This window comes from Tenebrio molitor, chromosome X (assembly GCF_963966145.1).
Source record: "Tenebrio molitor chromosome X, icTenMoli1.1, whole genome shotgun sequence".
Classification (NCBI taxonomy): domain Eukaryota; kingdom Metazoa; phylum Arthropoda; class Insecta; order Coleoptera; family Tenebrionidae; genus Tenebrio; species Tenebrio molitor.
In genome coordinates, this window is record NC_091055.1 from 6,891,680 (window position 1) to 6,909,156 (window position 17,477).

The following is a 17,477-nucleotide window of genomic DNA, read 5'->3' on the forward strand; positions in this document are numbered from 1 at the left end:
TATATTTTCTCTCCAACTAGCCTCCCAAATCTTTTTTATCTCGTACGGTATTTTTTACAAACAATTTTTATTTCTCGATTATTTTAGGATTTAAAAATTTGAATGTACATGCATATTTTAAAATAGTATGTATATGCGAGTTGCACAAGATACACTGGTATTTACAGTCATTGTACTATCCTATCAATACCAACCCCATATTCAATAATCTCTAGAAACGGTGTATAAAATTGAACTGTTTTCAGTTGCACAAAATGCTCTTTGTGACACTGAAATAGAAAAAATAATTTGTTTTATTTCAGTAATTTCTATGCTCTTGGTTATTTCTCTCTATAAAAATTAAAAAATTCAAATGCTATTATTCTAATAATATTGTAAACAAATTGTTTTCAGAGAAGTGCATTTCATGGAATATCTCTTTTTAAATTTCTGGGAAGAGCCGCACTTGACGTTTGTTTCACAGATTCGTATTTTTGTTTCGATTCGTGTATTCAATACATAACAGAAATTTGTGAACATGTTTCTTAAATATTTGTATTCGTAATTCGATCTTTTATCTGTTTTGGCGACTACCGACGGGACTTTGTTAGTGTAAATGCTGCTAATGAAGAGACAGTAAACCAGTTCTTTCTATTTTGCTTTGAAGCCCCGAAATTCGGTACTGTAGACTTTCCCCGCTTTGATTGACACATACTAGCGAAAGTTTAGCTTTAGGCTGCGAGTCACCCTGTATCGAATTACGGGACCCGTTAATTTACGTAATTAGGGCTGTGTTATTTTTGCTTGATTTAGTCAGAGCGGCAACTCAGAAATGAGACGTCGTATGTTGGCAATCCTTATCGTGTTACTACACTAAAATAAAATATAGTCGGTGTGCAGGTGCGCAGAATTAAGTTGGTGTCACCGGTAGGCTGCAATCAATTTTAAAGTGTCCCCTGTTTTCTTCATTCTTGATTCACATTTGAAAATGACACCGGTATAATACAATATAATAAATCGATTTTATATAAGTTTTTGACAGTTGTACGAACATATATCATGCGAACTACCGCGGACCTTCAATTACCGATTGAATTCCAACTCGACCCGGTCGGTAATCTGTCTTGTTCGAAACGAAAGCTTAAGAAAAAACGATCGACGTACATATGAATAAAATTAGGCCTAAACGAGTCATCAAGAGAGAAAGTCGACAAGACGAAAGCAATTAATGTATTCCCCTCGAACTAGTGAAGAAGGTTTCGAAGGAACTTTTCGAAGTAAAAAGGGGTCCGACATTGATTTTCTCTTAAGTTGCTGGTCGAAATAACCACAAGATTTACATAGAACCCTCTGTCGATAACTTATGGTGTGTTTTGTAATATTTTAGATTGGCGGAGATATTTAGTTCGGTACGTTTGATGTAGCACGTTTATTCCTGTCGCCGCTTTGAAGTGAGAGACCTTTGTTTGAACAACTCGCGAGCATCCAGAGTAGAAAGTAACACATATTGAATTGTCGGCTGTTGCGTCTGTATCATGTCGACAAATTGCAGAAAAAATCACAACGTGAGCACCACTCGTGAGCAAACGTTTTACGATCGACGGCGAGTAATTAAAAATTTTCCTTTTATTCTGAACGGGTTCAAACGATGACCTTAACTGTGTCGTGTGCAGGAAATCCGCTTCGAATCCTCGTGACACAAGCAAACTAAACATAGGCTCCGACTTGGAGATTTAAAGGATATTGTAATAATGAGCTTAGCGAAGGGCGAGTACTACAACAAACATCTCTCGACATTCCTAATGGTTATCACATTACACCCGCCGCGCTTTTTTATATTTAAGATAAACATTTCAGCGACAAATTGTTATTGTTGCAGTAAACAAGAAATAAATCCCTTAAGGTGAGAGGTTCCGGTTTATTGCACTCGAATCGAACAAGCTGAACACTTACTTTCGAAAGCTTTGCTTTTTTCGGTAATCTCACCTACAAATTAGGTAATAAAATAGGCTGCTCGATTGCTGTCTATTTCTTTAAAGTTGCTCTTTTCTCCGGGATTTCATTCCTCGACTCTCATAGTTATCCTCACATAATTACATCCCCTACTGAAAAAGAATTTCCATTTTATTTTCCATTCAATTAATGTATTCTTTTTTTAATTCTCAAGGATAAACCCCAATACACGCCTTACGCAACTAATACCATAATTGTTTTTGTAAACACTTTTGTGACACCCTTAAATATAAAAAAAGCTTTCATTACAATTGTTTAACGAATCCAAGGTCTCCAGTTAAAACGCGAGCATTCCGGGAAAGCCGTCAGTCAATTCGTGAACACTTTTTTGACCACAGCCCTCGAAAATGTAGAATTTTTCCACCACTTGAAAAATTGTTCCCACGCATATTCCATCAGATTTAAATCTCCGCTACCCGATTCTTTGCTAAGCTCTTGTCTGCTCGTAGTCGCCCGATTGTAAAATCTTGTTTAGGTATAAAAGAGACAGTACACACGTAATTCAAAAATGCTTTTAACATACACAATCTTCTGCAAAAACAGTATTTGATGTTTTCTAAGTGCAAGCATGGAGCACGTCTGTTACGGCTCTATTGCAATTTTGTTTTGGCTTTTTTCATTTTACTTGCCGTCGCCAAAGAGATTGTAAATGTTGTACTCGTAATTAACGAAAGACTTCTCGTTTGCACCAACACGAGAGCTTTAACGGGCTCATCGTGACACCAAGACTTCTCCTAATACATCGAAGAAAAGACAATTTATCGAATTTTAAACAGTGAATACATTATGTGACGGTTGTTTTTCTTGCACAACCTCCTCCTCCTTTATTATTTTATCAAATTTTCTGTAAAAAAGAAAATTCTTTATACTGACGTCACTTTGCTGACAGTTTGCTTTTAATAATTTCATTTGTTATTTCACAAGCCACTTTCGTTCTTACGCTTATGTTATATGTTTCAAAACATTTCTGGTCAAGTAGGCTATGAAAAACAAAAGCATTAAAAACGTATGGCGTAACTTGCATAATTCAGGCGTAAATGTGACTATCCCTATAATTGTTTTAAACGAACTGTCATAAAATGACAGTTTCAGAAAAAGCTTGAGAACGCTTCTTTTCTTACGATTCTACAAGAATTGGCCTTGGCTGAACATTTAAAATTGCCGCCACGAACGGTCTTCTAGACCTTCGTGGTAACAGGTTAAAGGGGTTAAAGTTAGGTTATGTACCCAGATCAACAAAAACAAATAAATCCGCGCAATATGTGTAAACAAGTAATGTAATAACAATAAATAAATAACCAACAATTAACAATAATGTGTTTTAAATTACTGTAAAATGGTAGCCTTGGCTTTCGATGCAAATTGTAAGACGCCTCTTTATGTTCTCAAAAACAGGCACCAATGTCTAATGGGTGTGTCACAATAGTGTTAATGTTAGTGGTAATGTTATAATGTTGGGGGAGATGGCAATGGTGATGTTAGTAATCCAGTGTTCACAATAATGTTAACGGAATGTTATTTTAAACTCGCGCCAGTCCGTAGGCGGAGTCTTATGAGCTGTCAACGTGGTGTGAACTGTCACTGCGCCTGCGCGTCCTGGAAATTCTCGATGTGATTGGTAGTTGAAATATTCAGCAATTTTCTGGATTCAATAACATCTCCTAAGATCGTTTCTAACATTAACATCACCATCACCATTATTGTGAACGGTTGAACGTTTCACTGATGTTCTTAAGATTAACATTCTGACTAACAGTAACATTAACATTACCATTAACACTATTGTGACAGATACTCGCTCGCATTCTTCCTTAATTCTGCTTTTCAAATTATCAATTGTGTGGACAGGTCAGGTCAGGTCCTTGAATATGGTGTTTTTTAAATGAAGTAACAGGTAATAATCAAGCGGCGTAAGTGCAGGCCAGAGATCTCGATTGATCAACCTATCGTCAAAAAATTGCCGCAAATAACGAAGAGTCTTCCGTGTTGTATGGGCTGTAGCTCCGTCTTGTTGAATATACCCATGAGCCAGTTCATCATCGTGGAGTTGATTGATGAAAACATCAAGAATGTTGTTCCCGTACCTTTCAGCTGTTACTGACAAGCTGCCAGTTTCTCGAAATGTGTGACCATTGCGAAAATAAGATTCAATCATGAATGTCTTTTGTTCAAGAGTGAAAACCATTTTGATAGATAACATTTTACGAACATAATTATTATGGCAATTAATGACGTTTCCGACAGTTCAATTATTATTTGACAAGCTGAACCATACGTTTTTAATGCTTTTGTTTTTCATGACCTACTTAACCAGACATTTTTTGAAACATACGGTAGATACAAAACGTATAGAGGAGCTGTTGTGAGGTATTTATGCGTAGAAGAGTAATCAGTGAGAGTCGGAAGGTTTGGGAAACTCTACGAGAGCTTTCGATTTTACATAAGAAAATTAATAAACATGATATGGGAACTACCGACGCCCTACAAGTGTTGTATTGTTTTAATTATTGCCAAAATACAATAGGACTGACTGCCTAAAATGGAAACTCTAATAGGGACAGTGGTGACGCAAACAAGGTAAATTTCCGGGGTGAATGTGATCCATGCATGATTGCATAGTTGACCTGTAGTCTCATTTTATTTCATTTGTCCCCTTTAAGCTCTTATTTACCGTTTTGTGGATCGTATATACGTCAAATAGCCTTAAATCTTCTGGATTTACTAAAGTAATATAACAAGCTTACAAGAATCAAGGAAAACAAAATGCTTTTCCAACTTTTCGCTGGATGCGCATTCCAACAGTCTCTGATTTATTAGTATTTCAATAAGAGTGGATTTTGAACTCATCTCCGGAAATCACAGTAGACTATGATTCTTTCATTTACATTTTAATTATTTTACAATCTGACGTGTGGTTGCAATTTCAAGATTCTAACACACGTATGTTCTAGATGAAACCAAACTTCATGGCGCATATCAATTACCATCTTAATTGAAATCTAAATTGAAACAATCTTGAATACCACATAACCATAATTTTATATAGGAACGTTCACGAAACGTTACTTCGTATTCAATACGTAATTTACGGTCAGTACATCTCACCTAATTAAAACATCATTGTGTGATACAATTTCGTCTGTTGTTCAATTTATTTTTAATTGGTTAATTAAATTTGCTCAGAAAAAATCGACAAGTCCAGATCGTAAATCAAGTTATTACAGCTAGTTTTTGACATGCCGGTGTGTTGCGTAAGTTTTATCAATGATCTGGTAATAGAACGCTCGTTCAAATATTTACAATAACTAACACTTACCCTCAACCCATAATCAAGACCTTCGAATGGAAATTGTATTCACATATATAAATTATTAATTACTGTGAATAAAACATACATTTTTTACGGCATGGTGATGGAAGGAGATAGGAGAATTACTTGCGAGAGATTTGAACATCATGACTGACTCTGCTTAAGTAAAGAAAAACAAATTTGTCAAGGTAAAAATAGACCGTGTCTCACATCCTGCAATGATTCTCCGCGTAAATAATTTAAATAACTATTTGCCAAAATAATTTGTCCAGCGAGGAGGTCGGAGCATCGTCCGAATAAAAAAATTCTACCGAGTTATTGATTTCAGCGCAACTCGTTCATCAAAGACAATTAATATTAACCAAATTATCATTTAATTCGATACTACTATTCTCAATTTGAATTTAAAAACCTTTGCGAGCGATAAAGTAGATTTCGCAGCAAATGTGGGTTTAAATGAAATTGTCCTTAAAATCTGCGAGTCGCCAGGAAACGAAAATCAAATTGTTGAAAGGTTCGCCGTAAACAGAGATAAATCATAATAATTTTGATTGTGGCAAAAGTGTGTGTCGAGTGCACGGTGTAGGGAAAATGAAAAGTTTTCCAGTTAAAGCAATTTGTCTAGGCAAAGATTGGTGTTTTATTTTTGAAAGTCAAAATTGCAACTTATTAATTGATTCAACTTCGGTTGATAGTTAAGGTTTTATCGAGAACAGATTGAAGCAATCTCGTGAAACGCGTAATTTTCATTGAAGAAAAATATCAAACAAGTAATACATCAGAAGTAGAATGCTAACCTTTACTTACTATCATGTTGTTTGACTGTGTGTCTACAATTTGTAGATCAATGTAATTAGATGTAATTTTCTTGCTTTCAGAAGCTAGTTTGTAGGTATTATTCAAGGTAAATAAAACATTTAGTGAAATTATTATGGTATCACTTAAGAAATGATGAAAATTGTCTGCTCAGGTATTTTTACGTTGCTTCGTGAACAACAGACAATAATTCACCCCTGTCCCTCAAGAGTGCTTTAAGTAATGGTCACAATTGATCGATTCCTTTCGGACTGTCGAAGTGAAGAGTAAAATTTTGACGATCACTTGAAAGTTAAAAATTAAATTCGCTTCAAAAATGATCGACGCCTGTGTAAAACCTTTTCCCTCGTTGCAATTTGTTAAGTCGATTAATTAAATAAACCTGATGAGACCTCATCCATCTTCTGGTTCCGCGTAAGGTTGTTAAAAAACTACCAATTAAATAGATTGGTTGTTTCACGTTAGAAACGATAAAAACGAGACGACCTATCAAACTTGCATGTCGGTTTTGTCAGTTTTGACAGCTGCTCAAAATAATCTCGGAACTACGAGAGCCTCTAAATATCAAACAAACGATTCAAGATCGATTAGGGAGCGTCCCAACACTTCAACGCACGTTTTCAACAGAATACATAACTTCGAAAGTCGCAGATTAATCTGATAAATTATTATTATTCTGGTATCGGCAAACACGCATTTTGACAAATCGAGACACTCATTAAAACAAACACATTACGCTTATTACGACTTAGCATTTTTGTAGCGTTTTATTCAACCCACACAAGACAAAGAGACGAACTCGAATTAATTCAGACGGTGTTGTCACACGTCATCGATTGTCGAAATAAGGATACTATTTTACTTGTATTTTTAATGCATCTAATTCAATTTTTTCAATTTTTCGTTAAGCTTAAGCTGACAGTGAGTTTTTGAAAAATCCCTTAAGAAATCAAATAACTCGTCGAGACAATACGAATTTTTAAATTATAAAATCAGAGGTCGTACAAACAAACAAAGTGCGTTTTTACTCGTTACTCGTACGAGTATTTTCATTTCAGCGTACGAACCAATCCACGAATCCTCTTTAACTTTTCAAAGTCGACTGTAATTTTAAATTTATTGACAGTTTCTTAATTTGAGGTAATGATGAGCGGTGTATCTTACAAAACCGTGGCTTTTGTGCACCGTAAGCGTTAAGATTTTTGGTGTGTTTCTCGATAATATTTACCAAATCGATCTATCAATCTTGTTCTGAATTAAGCCTTTAGTCACATTCTATTAAGTTTACAACCGTGTGAATTGATGTTTGGCGAAATAGATGGCAGCAATCACGTTTCAGAGTGTCCGGATATCGAATCTTTAGGGCTGCGATCAAACCTGAAGTAATTAGAGTGTGATTAAGAGACGGCACATGTTGCTTTTAAATAATAGTGTTAATTCCCTTTTCACGTCTGCAATTCGGGAAACAAATATACCCCCATTTTGTAAATCTCTCCATTTTATGTAACCACGAATTTGGTCTCCGAATGTAATTATAACTGAAAATAAGATAACATTTCACTAATTTATAATCTCATTTCGGCTAATGGATTTGAAAGGATTACTTAAAAAAATTACCCATCATTTAGTCCCTTTTGAAATTATCGAAGCTTTTACACCCTTGCATTAACTAAATGCATATTAGGATGATATATCCCAATAGCTTTTTTGGACGGATCATTTTTTCTACATTTGCAATAAGAAACCCTTAAATCCATTTGTTGATAAGGGACCGCTTCATCTCGCCGAGGTCGCAAGGGATTGAATCAGAGGGATTAGTAGGACGGTGCAACAATTTTTACTTCAACCTGCGATATTAAGTTTCGCGTTATAATTTTCAAGCTTTTTATTATCGGCTCAAAGCTTAAGAAACTTGTCTTCATAATGAAAACGTCTATATAATGTCCGGTATTACTTACGAATTAATTAAAATTTTGCAAGTCTCTTCCGTTGACTAATTATCGTGACTGTACAAAACGAGCTGATTTTATAATATATTTATGGTTTCAATTAAGCCAACAAAGTTTTAGATATTTGTGCAAATTTATAATTATCAAGGGACATAAATTGTTTATGTTGCTCCCGATAAAGGCGAGTCGTGGGAACAAAACAAATTAAAACGAAACTTTTTCTATTACTTCTCTTTTCTGCTAAGCATTCGTATCCTTAATAATAACAACGTTGTAAACTCCTTGAAACCTTTGAGAACACCTGTGTCAATTTAAATCCACCGCTTTCAGTGCGTTAAAATAAAAATATTTATTGACTTGGAGACTATATAGTCCGCATATCCAAACTTGTACCCAAGTGTTTACGTTTACATTTTTCCGTACAACTCACCTTCATCAAATGCAAAACGATGAAAATTTTATTTTTAATTATTTAGAAAACATGATCAAAACAAAACTAATTTTCAATTACAAGATATTTTGTCAATAAAACTGAATGAAAAACAGGTAATAAAATTTTGCAAGAAAGCATTTCGAGGATTTTACTTAAGGAAGCCGTGTGCCCTTTTCCTGTACAAAGATTCACTCACCCACGAATTAGGTTTTAGAAGCTGGGAGAATGATAGGCGGATTTAACCTGTTTCAAATGACAAAATGAATGAATATTGAAGCTCACTAAATTTGTGTTTTCATTCTAAATATCGGGTGTTTCCACCTTAAAGGTGATCATCCACCTAATGCAAGTTAAAAGCGAGTCGGTGTCATTTAAATATCACCACCACCTAATCTTAATTCGTGCAAAATCTGATATCCGTTCAAATATTTTTTTAGCTTTTATTTCCTAATTACGCAATTACGACAATCAATAAAGTTACCATAACGTTCGAGTAAAATTCGTGGAAATTTTTTTTTGTCGCACTTTTCAATGCTAACAGTGACGGCATATTCAAAAAAACACTTCTTATTTTGAATTGGCAAGTTATTTCATGACGGTTTTTGTCTCGTCTCGTTTTAAAAATTTTCGCAAAATAACTGCACAAAAGTGGAGTTGATATAAATCGCCAAAAAGCTCTGTTTTTGAAATATTTCACGCAAAAAAGCCATGCTGGCCGGTAAGTTACGGCTTCCGCGTCCACCTGTCGCCATAGAAACGAAATGTTAAATTAAAATTTATCGTTTTCTCTGCAAAAATGAACAGTGTGACCCAATTAGAGAAAAAAATAATACAGCCTGGTGGAAGGCCGAAAGGTAATAATTTTTAATTGCACCCATCTCCATAACGATCGCGCGCTTGCAACATCCATAAAATATTTACGAAGTATCGGAACAAGTTTGTTTTAATTTGTTTTTCTATCAAGTTTTTTCTCGTTTAGGTGTGCAACATTATTCGATGTAATTTTCCATCGTTTATTCATAAACGTGGGGGTTTGTAAAGAAATGTTTGTTCTGTTATCGCATCGCAACAACTCGATCTTACAATGCTGCAACTTCATTAAATAAACTTTAAACTGAAAGCTAAATAGTTTACATGGCCGTTAGGGATGCAGATACGGAGCATGTCAAAGAACTTGCCGTATGATAATGATAATTATAATCAACATAGGTATTAAATTTAATAATTATGGTAATGGAACAATGGTAAAAAGTCGTCAGATAATCACATTATAGCGATATACAGTGTGGTGGAAAAGTAAGGAACAAAATTTATAATTGCGTTATTTAATGATTTCAACCAAGCACCTTATGACATAAAAACTTTACTTATGACGTCATTTATTTTTGCACAATGACGTCATCATTGGTTTTTTCAATGACAACCCCCACTTTTTTCTTCTCTTTCTGATAGATTTTCATACGACCTAAACGATAAGTAAAAAAAATGTATACCTTACATTTATTTTAATAGACCAAACATTTGCGGCAGAGAATTCGCGCTGAAATGGAACAAATAAGCCCTGACATTATTGAGCGCAGTGTACAAAGTGTCGGTGAGTGCCAAACGGTTGGCAGGTTTGCGTTAAATTTATTGCAAACCTTAGATGTTTGTTTGAAAAAACCAATGATGACGTCATTGTGCAAAAATACATGACGTCATAAGTAAAATTTTTATGTCATAAGGTGGCTAATTGAAAAATAAAATTGACCTGTCAGAGCGTTTTGCTTGAAAATATTAAACAACGCAGTTATAAATTTGGTTCTTACTTTATCACCACACTGTATTCAGGGAACCTATAAAATAATAAGATTTTTATAATTCAAGCTTATTAGTTGAAACCCATGTTTTAAAATGAAATGTACCATTTCGACTTGTAAATTCAACAGTTGCGTTATCATTTCAACATCAGCCGTAATCGATTTTTTACCGTAACCTCATAAATTTATTTCACTATAAGGTATTATTTGCCATAACAAATTGTCGGAATAATGTTATATATAATATGTTTCAAATAATTTATCCTTTATTACCCTGAGACTAATTCTAAATAATTTATGGCAATTGGCTTACATTTCCAAACTATCGGCGATACAACAATTTAAAATCAAACTCTCAATGTAAAATATTAGCTCGATTTTGGTATGTTTCGTATAATCTGACTTAGTAGTATTTTCCTTGGCAACTGATTTCAATTAAAAATAGAAACAGAAAACACTCGTCAATTATTCCTTCTTGTATTTCATTGTACTCGCTGTAGCTCTTTGTTTGAATTGTGAAAATACCTAAAATTTAAATAAAATTTATTTCAATGCTGAAAATAAGAACGAGAGGGGGTAGTTAATTAAACATCAAAAAGTCGGAAAACGTGACCACATTAAAATTCAGCTTGTACAAGAAACAAATTGTAATTATCATTAAATTTTGATACAGTAAAACTTATTGTTGTTGCTAATCGACAGAGTAATTAATTGTTCATGGATGTTCAGTACGAATAAAATATTTACGGTTGTTACAACTGTTATTTTAATACTTTGTGGCAGAGAGACCTAAAAGCTCGATTTATTTACCATCACGTCATGAATAATGTAACGTACTCAATTTGTAACGTTTTAAGTTAAGAATTAATTAGTATTGGGTTTCAAAATAGTGCTTTTTTACCAATACAGTTTGTTAAAATGCATTCACGTTGTTTTGACATAATGGGAGACCATGGGAATTTTGCATTTAATTTGGTAGTAAATCTGTCTGTTGAATTAGGTTATGTTTTTATAAGTTTGAGGTTATAAATAGCGTCAATGTCTAGTGCATTGTTGTCAGTTTTACTACTGCAATGGAAGAATACTCAGACATCGCGCGAAATACAGCAACATGTTATGTTCATTTTGATAGGTCAGGCACTTTAGTGTCTCCAACGTTAAAAAATAAATCATTACCTCCCATTATGCCAAAACAACCTGAACGGTGTTTAATTACCACAGTGAGATTAATTTATTGCTAAATAAAAAATGTAAATACATAATGTACATTAAAAATATCTCCGCTTTTTGTTGTTATAATTGATATTACTACAATTATGAATAATTTTTAGTTTGTGTCTGAGTAAGACTCCCTCTGGATAGTTTCTATATTACCATCCATTAGATGACAAACTATTCAACACACAATATTGCGTGACAAGAGATGTACGACGATTACAAAATTACATTTATCGCATATCTAAAGCAGTTAGCTTTTACACCCATTCGATTTTTTACAGCAACTTTATGATAATCAATTCTAGGTGGGACCGTTGCTTGTATTTTTACTAAAGCAATAATCAGCTTAACAAAATCATTATTACCATTTTTATTCTGTACAAAAGCAAAGCACATAATTATATTAATTCGTAAAATTCAATAGTGACGAGGTGGGGAACACATATTGCTTTAATATTAATAACTGGAGGCAAATTTGGAAGTTGTAGGTATCTTTTTTGATCTATTAAAAGCTTTCGACACTATTAATCACAAAATTCTATTATATAAACTAGAGCACTGTCGAAAATGCGAGCAAGCGTAATTCGGTTATAATACGGGGAACGCAGGGTTCACTTTTGGGACCCCAACTATTTGTATCGAAACAACTTCTCGAAATAGATAGAAAGTTGTGGTGTTTTTGCACGAGGTAAGCATACTCGACGTGTATTTCTGAGCACAATGCTTGTGCTCTACCAGTACAAACAGTTTTTTTACTACATTTTAATTAAACATTTTTATTTTAGAAGTTGCTCACGGCTGAAGATGACAGAATATTCGAACACACGAACGTTACACGAAAAAATTGAATTGTTTACACGCATGGGTCATCACGACCACGCATTTATAATTAATTTGGTAGGTTTTTCAATAAAGGATTTGTTAAAATGTTTTGTTTGCTTATTGAAACATGTGCGCCTGGAAATTCGTAGTTGAAACAAAAGCAAGAAGCTTTTAGGCGTGGCGGCTTAAAAATGTCTGTTTATATGCTTAATTCGGTATGTTTAAAGAATCTTTTGTCAAATTTAAGCATGCCCCGGAGATAATGGGGTTGTATCATTAAAAAGGCCAAAAACATATTACAAGTTTACAACAAAGTACCTCGGGACATCATACGTGATAATTTCAAAGTCACGAACTGGAAAATTCAGTTATATTTTCAAAAGCCTGAAATTACCTAATTTCCAACTATACCGTTACGCTGTTTTATTATTAATTTAATACCAAAAATCAAAGTTTTGTCAGATTCATAGAGCCAATAAAAAATATATATTTTTTTAAAATTCAGTCTTATCAGTTTTAGGGCAATCCCAAACGGGCATTCAAATGCAGATGAAATTTATTGATTTTCCTTTGAGTACAAGATATTAGAGGTTTGTCAATGGTCCCTTACGATCTGTTTTCACTATATTATAACTATATTTCAAATTCCAAAAAGCGGAAATTTCCTTTTGATTGAGAATTATCTTCTTAAATGCTTCACTATCGGCCTGGTCATTACTCTTCTTCCAATCGTTGTAAAATGATTTCGTCTGATCAATTTTATTACGCAGTGCTCGATACCGCACTGTGGTAGCTGTGAATAATTTTTTAATAATATCTCGCTCGGATGTTTCAGTTAGAACATCTAAGCCACCCCTGTTCTACACAACGTGAACACGTAGGGCAGCTTGCATTACAGCTGCGCCAAAACCAATCAAGCTATGTCATGACTCAAGTTCGACGCCATTCGATTAACATCACCATAAGTTAGGCAAGAAGGGCACAATTCGACTGTCATCTGTTCAAAATGACTAAGCATCTCAAAAACAAATCAATGAATACCATATTCAATCAAATGTGTGGAAGATAACCGATAAAGGAATGTGTGAATGGTTTACTATTTTTTGTCTAGAAGTGAGTAGAGCTTTTTAATGTTCAAGAGTGTACCATGGTATTGAGCGATGGTGAAGCATTACTAAAAGACAAAAGGTCAGTAATGTGTAAGGTTAAAATTAAACAATCAATATGAGAACAGTAAACTAAAAGAAGTGAACGGATCGATGAACCCTAAAATTCAGTTGTCGTTTAGGAAAAATTGCCGCGTTGAGTTGTTTTATTGTTTGGGCATTACCTGCGGAAAACTGATGTCCTTTCATTATTAACGCTCATAAATAATTCAAGAACAATCAATATTCAGGATTTTTACCTTTTAGCTAATTTACTAGGAGTGCATTCTAGTTTAACGAAGGAATTGTAAAATAAATAGGTTCGAACGGTTTCGGTAGAATCGGATTGGCTAGAAGCGTCATGTTTTTTTCTTTTTGAAAAACCAACAAAAAGTGATCCCAGTCGAAGAGTGTTCATTTGCAAAAGTGGAACTGTTAAATTAAAGTTAAATATCGGTGCTACCAAAATGCAAACAAAATTATAATTAATCGAAATTATGGTGTTTAACCCACCGCGTAAATCAACAAATCAAATTCGAAGTTGAGTTAGGGTTGGTTTGAGAGTGCTGATTAAGTCTAGTTTATAAGTTATTAATAATACGGTTTGAAAGGTTTATTCTCAAGGAAATCACCACATTCACTTAGGCGATATATCTGGCTTTAAATACGAGTTAGAACCTATTTCCTTTAGAAATTCATCAAATCATCATCTCAAACTCAATTAACATTTAGGATTTACGCAGATACGAAGTAAATAATGAGATATTGGCGAAATAAATTCGGAGGGATTGCGGAAATGATTGCACTCATAACGGTAATTGAAATGAAATAATAAAAAAAATCGCGCGAATTAAGAATAGAACGGGTTGTAATGGTTTTTCTCACGCGACTGTCAAAAGAAGATAAACGATAGGACTACCGAATTCAAATGATTTATTACCTAATTTTCAGGAATTTTTTGGATCGCTCTTATTCACGTCGAAATGCAGTTGATGCGTTCTTTGAGCTTGATTCAATAACATCACAAAAAAACGTTAAATATTCCCGATATTGAATAATCCGGCTTCGAAAATTATGGAAATGTTTGAAATGTAAGTAGAGCGGGTTCAATTCAGCAAGTTTTGGCGGTGCGCTCGTTGTTTACTTAATTTTTCTGGTTTGTTTCTTCGATTGTATTTAATTTGCACGTTAACTTGTACTAAATTTGCAACATTGCGACGATTAAGCGTGTTGATGTTGTTCAATCGAAAGGACTAAACGGGGGAAAATCTCAAACTGGTCCCACGTTGCATGACCTCTGTCTATAAACTTGCTCTGACAGGTGTTAACCGTGAGTAACAGCTTAAGCGCCATCTTTCAGGCCGGCGAAAGGTTAACCAATAAATTTTATTTCCGCTTTTATAAAAACGTTTATGGTATAATGATAATAAAGTTTTTATACATTTGTAAAAGAAAATACCTTTTCTATCGAATGTCGTAAAAATTATATTATCAAGATAACGTTTCAGAACTAACATTTAACGTACCTTTCGAATATTTCAGTTTAACTACTGGCGCATTTTCAGGAAATATTGTTAGGTATGTATTTCAAATTTAATGCTATTTAAATTTTAGATAATGACTAAAGTTAAAATCTCTTGGTTGACCTCACAAACACTAAAACACCACGATATAAAACGATGCAATTGTGAACGTGAACGTGTAATGCCCAAATCACGTGAAAGCAGCTTTGCCGATAAATCGAATTATAGATGCCAGAAGGTCTGATTCTGACTAGTGAATATTAAAAATCTCCGATATGTTGTGTTATCACCGCAACCAAACGAGAATACTCCACTTTCAGCATCTTCGTTTGTCGGAAACTTTCTGGAAATTACAATAACAATACAACCGGTTCAATATTTGATTTTACTCTAGAATGGCGATCGGAATACGTCTAGTCAGCATATGTTTTCAAACTGTTCGACTTGTTTGACGTGTCGAATCTTTCATTTACATATTTTTACTGTCTGTGAAAGAATTTCGTTTTTCCGGAACTTGATTGCACATTGAATCATCAGAGTTAATGCCATAAGGTCAAATTGAACCAAAGAAGTTTCAATCTGCGCTTACTCACTTACCACCCCGAATCTCTAAATTTTGAGTAATTTATGTCGACACTAAATCAGGCTATCGACAGCTCAATCAAATTGCAGTTTAACTTACCCAGATTCCCTTAAAAAACTATTCCCGTACATTCTGCTATTCCGCTATTTTTACAACGATATTATGAAACTCGTGAGAATTTTTAAAGCACCACATTTCAACCCTTAGTCCAGTTAAATTAAAATTTTGTTTACATTATATAAAAAAGTAGGAAAAAATCTATATCACTGGTACCAATTTGTTCACTCGATCCTATTACGCATGTGCCCCGGAGGAAATATACAGTCAATTGTTTAAACCACTCTTTGTAATTGTTAAAATTGGAAATTACGTTTTTAGAAGTTAATTCGGCTCGGTATCAAAAACTATGGCAAATACAGCAAAATTGTAAAGAAAATTTTTCGTAATGCACAACATTTCCTAAAAAAAGTCGCAGACGACTGATCGTAGTTATTACGGTTTAAAAGTGAGAGGCGTTCAAAATCCCGCCGCGAAATGTGCCAGTTTTGGTTGATTGACAGTAGGTTCTGTCCCGCAGTGCCTAGATACAATAAAGAAACCAATCATTTCGATTTTTAACACGGCAAAATAAACATTTTATTTATTTATAGATTTGTTTGCTTTTGCAAGAATGATATACAGATTGGTTTATTAAAAACAAATAAGAAATCATAAAATTGTACGTGTTAATTAAGAGAAACATAAAAAAAATCGAATACGTACACACGCGGCCACCCAAAAGTGCATGATTTTTTTTCACATTAATAATGTTACATAGGTATTATATTCCTTCGAGACTAACTTTAGATTCTTGACTTTTTTAAACAAAGCATAAAAAAATGCATTCATCACAAACGTCACTGGACAGGTCCCGTTTTAATCTAAGGAAAAATTGAGTAGTCTGCGCCAGCTATCCTGCACTTTTGGGTGGCCGCGTGTACTTTCCCATTATTACTAAAAAAAAAAATTTATTGTTAAACAAAATTTATAAGCAATTTGATATCAACAATTTCACCGTTAATACATGTTTTTATTTCTTTTTAATTTTAAATTTATATAACACACAATATTCTGCAGATTTTTACACATTCAAAGCGTATGTGGCTTTTTTGAATTTATTATCTAAATTTAAATAATTTATTTATAAATTCCTGAAAATGTATTATGTTACATGAGGCAAATCTGCAAATCCTTTTTTCTGATCTCACTGTTATTTTCTGTCTATTGTCAGTGTAGTCTTCCATGTGCCCTTAAGAACATAAAATAATAATGTTGACACACTATTAAAATAGTAATTTATTATACGAGTTTTATAAGACACTATTTTGTCGCACGCCATTTTTAGAGCACGAGGGGCGCAGCGACGAGTGTTATAAAGCAAACAAGTGCGACAAAATGGCTTATAAAACGAGTATAATGTACTGCTTTGCAAAAAAATCAGAGCACTAAGTATTTATTGCACGATTTTAACAAAATTAACAGAGTTTGATAAACTTAATGAAACATATCGATATCAAAAACTGGGACCACCAGGATTTCTTATACAATCAGCAACACGTCGAGGCATGCTAGAAATGAGATTATTGTCACTTATCAGTATCAGGCTAGGGTATTTGTTTTTCTGTCTAGAGTGTTAGGAGGACGCTGTAAGTTGCCTATATTAACACCTACTCGTATAGGTACAGGGTGATTCATCTTTTACCGCCGATGGCAAAATTTACTTTAAAAATTATAATTTCGTTTCCATATTTTGCAGACATAATTTATTATTCATAAGGCACATAATATGGGAAAATGAAATTTATAAGTTAATTAGGTCAAATTTTGGCATTTTCTCAATTATTAGGT

General features: G+C 33.8%; 1 protein-coding gene across 5 annotated transcripts in view; it reads right to left on the bottom strand.

Annotated features, from left to right (window-relative positions):
* mGluR (metabotropic Glutamate Receptor) overlaps positions 1 to 17,477 on the bottom strand; it is a 99,235-nt gene that overhangs the window by 59,626 nt on the left and 22,132 nt on the right. For 3 of the 5 annotated variants that reach the window (XM_069060184.1, XM_069060183.1, XM_069060177.1), the window contains exon 1: positions 5,309 to 5,452. The exons of 1 other annotated variant lie outside the window; for it this stretch is intronic. The gene's annotated coding sequence lies outside the window, so the exon portion shown is untranslated. Of the gene's footprint in view, positions 1 to 5,308; positions 5,453 to 17,477 lie in introns of those variants that run through there. One more of the 5 variants, XM_069060182.1, reaches the window with a different exon arrangement.